At 55.5% G+C, this 6,000-nt stretch overlaps 1 protein-coding gene across 1 annotated transcript in view; it reads right to left on the bottom strand.

Moving 5' to 3' along the window:
• Positions 1-5,447, bottom strand: part of LOC145340475 (EGF-containing fibulin-like extracellular matrix protein 2) — a gene marked incomplete at its 3' end in the record, with an annotated part of 41,568 nt that extends 36,121 nt beyond the window's left edge. Inside the window, exon 1 of the mRNA XM_080184944.1 lies at positions 4,868-5,447. The remainder of the gene's footprint in view (positions 1-4,867) is intronic.
• Between the last annotated feature and the right edge of the window lie 553 nt (positions 5,448-6,000).

Consider the following 6,000-nt stretch of genomic DNA (forward strand, 5'->3'; position numbering starts at 1 on the left):
GTCCCTGGCTCTGTGAGGCAGCAGTGTTAACCCACTGTGTCACCGTGCCCCGGAATCGAACCCGGGTCCCTGGCGCTGTGAGGCAGCAGTGTTAACCCACTGTGTCACCGTGCCCCCGGGAATCGAACCCGGGTCCCTGGCTCTGTGAGACAGCAGTGTTAACCCACTGTGTCACCGTGCCCCCGGGAATCGAACCCGGGTCCCTGGCTCTGTGAGACAGCAGTGTTAACCCACTGTGTCACCGTGTCCCCGGGAATCGAACCCGGGTCCCTGGCGCTGTGAGACAGCAGTGTTAACCCACTGTGTCACCGTGTCCCCGGGAATCGAACCCAGGTCCCTGGCTCTGTGAGACAGCAGTGTTAACCCACTGTGTCACCGTGTCCCCGGGAATCGAACCCGGGTCCCTGGCACTGTGAGACAGCAGTGTTAACCCACTGTGTCACCGTGCCCCCCGGGAATCGAACCCGGGTCCCTGGCGCTGTGAGACAGCAGTGTTAACCCACTGTGTCACCGTGCCCCCGGGAATCGAACCCGGGTCCCTGGCTCTGTGAGACAGCAGTGTTAACCCACTGTGTCACCGTGTCCCCGGGAATCGAACCCGGGTCCCTGGCTCTGTGAGGCAGCAGTGTTAACCCACTGTGTCACCGTGCCCCCGGGAATCGAACCCGGGTCCCTGGCGCTGTGAGACAGCAGTGTTAACCCACTGTGTCACCGTGCCCCCGGGAATCGAACCCGGGTCCCTGGCGCTGTGAGACAGCAGTGTTAACCCACTGTGTCACCGTGCCCCCGGGAATCGAACCCGGGTCCCTGGCTCTGTGAGGCAGCAGTGTTAACCCACTGTGTCACCGTGTCCCCGGGAATCGAACCCGGGTCCCTGGCGCTGTGAGACAGCAGTGTTAACCCACTGTGTCACCGTGCCCCCGGGAATCGAACCCGGGTCCCTGGCGCTGTGAGACAGCAGTGTTAACCCACTGTGTCACCGTGCCCCCGGGAATCGAACCCGGGTCCCTGGCTCTGTGAGCGCAGTGTTAACCCACTGTGTCACCGTGCCCCCGGGAATCGAACCCGGGTCCCTGGCGCTGTGAGGCAGCAGTGTTAACCCACTGTGTCACCGTGCCCCTGGGAATCGAACCCGGGTCCCTGGCACTGTGAGACAGCAGTGTTAACCCACTGTGTCACCGTGTCCCCGGGAATCGAACCCGGGTCCCTGGCTCTGTGAGGGAGCAGTGCTAACCCACTGTGTCACTGTGCCTCCTACTATTTCACCACTCTCTGGGTGAAGAAATTTCCCCTCACCTCAGTTCTAAAAGGTTTACCCCGAATCCTCAAACTCTGACCCCCTAGTTCTGGGCTCCCCCCACCATGGGGAACATTCTTTCTGAATCTACCCTGTCTGACCCTGTTAGAATTTTATAAGTTTCTATCAGATCCCCTCTCACTCTTCTAAACTCCAGTGAATATAATCCTAACCCACTCAGTCTCTCCTCATATGACAGACCTGCCATCCCAGGAATCAGCCTGGTAAACCCTCGCTGTGCTCTCTCTATAGCAAGGACATCCTTCCTCAGATAAGGAGACCAAAACTGTCCACAATACTCCAGGTGTGGCCTCACCAACACCCTGTATAACTGCAGTAAAACTCTTGATCCGGGCGCAGGCGGGCACCGGGGAGGGTGCCCATTCCTCGACCACTGTGGGGTGGTGGGGGGGGGGGGGGGGGGGTCCACCCATGACTGCCCACCCTGTAACCCCCTCCCCCACCAGCCCAACCCCTTAATGCATGACCTTTGACCTCCGGGTGCCAACCAGATCCAGGAGGGGAAGAGGGCCGGGACCTTGGGACCCAGGGGAGCGCTCGTGCGTCCAACAGCCAACTGGGATCTTGCTGTGCACCAACCGGCTGAGGGAGGCGATTGAGGTTGTGTTTGATTCGTTTACAAGAGCAAGGCAGCATTTTTATGGTTGGGTGGGGGGCGCGGAGAGGGAGGGAAGGAGGATGGCAGAACACGTTATTTTTAAAGCCAGGCTTGGTTGCGAGGGTGAGCGGGTCACCCTCCTCTGCTGGCATCCTGCCCGCACAGCTTGGCGCACAGCCTCTGGGCATGTGGTGGCTAGTCTTCCTCATCACCCTGTGGCACTGGGAATCAGTGCACCATCAGCATAAACAGGGAATGCTGAACTGACAGGAATCCACTCTCTGTCTCACACCTCAAGCAAGTACAGACCAGCACCCAGGCTGCACTCAGCACAAACAACCACTATCTACTTCCAAATAGGAGCAGGAGAAGGCCATTCAGGCCATCAAGCCCAATGCAGTCCCCATTGACCTTGTCCCCTCTGACTCAACCCAACTACACAGGGTTAGATACAGAAACAGCTCCCTCTACACTGTCCCCCCATCAAACACTCCCAGGACAGGTACAGCACGGGGTTAGATACAGAGTAAAGCTCCCTCTACACTGTCCCCCATCAAACACTCCCAGGACAGGTACAGCACGGGGTTAGATACAGAGTAAAGCTCCCTCTACACTGTCCCCCATCAAACACTCCCAGGACAGGTACAGCACGGGGTTAGATACAGAAACAGCTCCCTCTACACTGTCCCCCCATCAAACACTCCCAGGACAGGTACAGCACGGGGTTAGATACAGAAACAGCTCCCTCTACACTGTCCCCCCATCAAACACTCCCAGGACAGGTACAGCACGGGGTTAGATACAGAGTAAAGCTCCCTCTACACTGTCCCCCATCAAACACTCCCAGGACAGGTACAGCACGGGGTTAGATACAGAAACAGCTCCCTCTACACTGTCCCCCCATCAAACACTCCCAGGACAGGTACAGCACGGGGTTAGATACAGAGTAAAGCTCCCTCTACACTGTCCCCCCATCAAACACTCCCAGGACAGGTACAGCACGGGGTTAGATACAGAGTAAAGCTCCCTCTACACTGTCCCCCCATCAAACACTCCCAGGACAGGTACAGCACAGGGTTAGATACAGAGTAAAGCTCCCTCTACACTGTCCCTCCATCAAACACTCCCAGGACAGGTACAGCACGGGGTTAGATACAGAGTAAAGCTCCCTCTACACTGTCCCCCCCATCAAACACTCCCAGGACAGGTACAGCACGGGGTTAGATACAGAGTAAAGCTCCCTCTACACTGTCCCCCCATCAAACACTCCCAGGACAGGTACAGCACGGGGTTAGATACAGAGTAAAGCTCCCTCTACACTGTCCCCCCATCAAACACTCCCAGGACAGGTACAGCACAGGGTTAGATACAGAGTAAAGCTCCCTCTACACTGTCCCCCCCATCAAACACTCCCAGGACAGGTACAGCACAGGGTTAGATACAGAGTAAAGCTCTCTCTACACTGTCCCCATCAAACACTCCCAGGACAGGTACAGCACGGGGTTAGATACAGAGTAAAGCTCCCTCTACACTGTCCCCCCCTCAAACACTCCCAGGACAGGTACAGCACGGGGTTAGATACAGAGTAAAGCTCCCTCTACACTGTCCCCCCATCAAACACTCCCAGGACAGGTACAGCACGGGGTTAGATACCTCCCTCTACACTGTCCCCCCATCAAACACTCCCAGGACAGGTACAGCACGGGGTTAGATACAGAGTAAAGCTCCCTCTACACTGTCCTATCAAACACTCCCAGGACAGGTACAGCACGGGGTTAGATACAGAGTAAAGCTCCCTCTACACTGTCCCCCCATCAAACACTCCCAGGACAGGTACAGCACGGGGTTAGATACAGAGTAAAGCTCCCTCTACACTGTCCCCCATCAAACACTCCCAGGACAGGTACAGCACGGGGTTAGATACAGAGTAAAGCTCCCTCTGCACTGTCCCCCCATCAAACACTCCCAGGACAGGTACAGCACGGGGTTAGATACAGAGTGGATCCAATATCATCCCACACCAGACTGGAGTAATTGCTACAAGAAGATATGGGAAATGTCAGCATTGTATCTGGTCCAAGCCCTCTCTTTAACATTCTGCAAAAACACACATCGTGGAACTGCATCTGCCAGATTCAGCCCTCTTCCATCATTGTCCAGTTCCTTCTGGTCCTGGTGTTCAGTGGAAACCTTATCTCCACTGATTGTTCCTACCAGGGAGTTGTGTTATGGTAAGTTGTGTAGGTTAGATGGATTGGCCATGCTAAATTGCTCCTGGTGTATTAGCAGGATAAATGTATGGGGTAACAGGAATACGGCCTGGATGGGATTGTTGTGGGTGCAGACCTGATGGGCTGAATGGCCTCCTCCTGCTTTTTCGGGATTTTATGGATTCTAAAAAATCTTCTCCACCTACGGAAAGAGATGATGTTGGGAGAAGGTCAGGGAGAGGCAGCACAGTGGCCTAGGGCAGGGTGGCATTATGTAATTTCATTCCTTTTTGAACTTGAAGAATGTGTGTGGGTCTGTACGTTCTCCCCGTGTCTGCGTGGGTTTCCTCCCACAGTCTGAAAGGCGTGCTGGTTAGGGTGTTAAAATTCCGAACAGGAGTGTGGGCGACTGGGGGATTTTCACAGTAACTTCATTGCGGTGTTAATGTAAAGCACCTTGTGACAGTAATAAGCTAATGGATTGAAACATCTCGAAGTGAGGGAGGGGCGGCTCGAGTCTCTGTGGGCAATCTCTATCCCTCCAAACCACAGTGCCTTCCTGTTCATTCTCATCCTGTTTTTACAGTCGGGGATCGAACCCAGGATCGTGCACACGGTAAAATTCCTTCTTTTCAGAGGGGAGGGGAGGGGAGAAACAGAAAGCCTTGCTGAGAAAGAGCTCCTTTGAAGTGCCCGTGCTGCCAGGGAGAAGGTTGGTTATGTGTGTAAAGAGGTACTTACCAGAGGAAGCTTCGCAGAGTGCCAGAGAAGGACAGGGAAAGCACTCAGTGCTGGCTGGCCAGAAAATATTCACTCCACTAACGGCTAGGGATTACTGCACTGCTTCATGTAGATTGATCTGCGGAAAAGTTGCTCTTTCTGCCTTTATCTCTCTCCGTCTCTCTTTCTAACACACTGTCTCCTCTCTCTCTCCCTCTGTGTGTGTGTGTGTGTGTGTGTGTGTGTGTGTGTCTTGATCTGTCTTTCTCTCCCTCCCTCTTCTATCTCTCTCTCTCTGTCACGGTCTCTATCTCTCTCTCTAGCCCCTGTCTGTCTCTCCGTCTAGCTCTCTCTCTCTGGCTCTCTTCTCTCCCTGTTTCTCCTGTTCTCTCTCCGTCTGTGCCCCTTTCTGTCTATCTCCTGCTCTCTCTGTCTGTCTCTCTCTCTCTCACTCTCGCCACAGTTTGGAATTCCTCGATGTTTGCCAAACAGTTCCAGTCCTGCCAACTCCTACCTGACTTCCACAGCTCCCAGCTATAATAACAGATGTCAAACTGGAAGGATTAACACTTTGCTAGCAGGGTGGAGGGTTGTGCTTCAGTCAAATCCCCACCGGGAGAGAGAGAGAGAGAGAGCGGGGGGCGGGGGGGGGGAGAGAGAGAGGGGGGAGAAAGAGGGGGGGGGGGAAGAGGAGAGAGAGAGAGAGAGGAGAGAGAGGGAGGGGGGGAGAGAAGAGAGAGAAGGGAGAGAGAGAGGGGGAGAGGGGAGAAAGAGAGAGGGAGGGGGGAGGAGAGAGGGAGAGAGGGGGAGAGAGAGAGGGAGGGGGGGGAGAGAGAGGGAGAGAGAGAGAGAGGGAGGAGAGGGGAGAACGAGAGAGGGAGGGGGGAGGGAGAGGGAGGAGATGGGGGAGAGAGAGAGGGTGGAGGGGGGGGAGAGGGAGGAGAGGAGACGGGAGAGAGGGAGAGAGAGAGAGGGGGGAGAGAGAGAGAGGGGGGAGAGAGAGAGAGGGGGGAGAGAGAGAGAGGGGGAGAGAGAGAGAGGGGGGAGAGAGAGAGAGGGGGGAGAGAGAGAGAGGGGGGAGAGAGAGAGAGGGGGGAGAGAGAGAGAGGGGGGAGAGAGAGAGAGGGAGGAGAGAGAGAGAGGGAGGAGAGAGA

The sequence above is a fragment of the Carcharhinus amblyrhynchos genome, unplaced genomic scaffold (genome assembly GCF_965287045.1).
Source record: "Carcharhinus amblyrhynchos unplaced genomic scaffold, sCarAmb.v2.hapA chromosome_1053, whole genome shotgun sequence".
In the NCBI taxonomy this organism is placed as follows: domain Eukaryota; kingdom Metazoa; phylum Chordata; class Chondrichthyes; order Carcharhiniformes; family Carcharhinidae; genus Carcharhinus; species Carcharhinus amblyrhynchos.